Genomic DNA, 251 nt, shown 5'->3' with positions numbered 1-251 from the left:
CTGAAAATGGAATAAAAAATATTATATAATAAACAATGCAAACAATTTATTTATATCTGAATTAATTATTATGTAATATGCAGATTTTATTTATATCATTTTATAAGAAATTTTTGCTACTTTATATTTGCTTAATTGTAGGTAAAGGTAAAGGACCAGGTACAGTAGAGGTACTCTCAAATTTATATAAAGCAAGTTTTTGAGTTAAATAGGGTGAAACTAGATAAAATTTACAACATTTCCTAGGGAAC

The sequence above is a fragment of the Ctenocephalides felis genome, unplaced genomic scaffold, assembly GCF_003426905.1.
Source record: "Ctenocephalides felis isolate EL2017-DRISC unplaced genomic scaffold, ASM342690v1 CF-g0.4_SCAFFOLD_03573, whole genome shotgun sequence".
Lineage (NCBI taxonomy): Eukaryota > Metazoa > Arthropoda > Insecta > Siphonaptera > Pulicidae > Ctenocephalides > Ctenocephalides felis.
Note: the sequence above shows the minus strand (reverse complement) of the source record.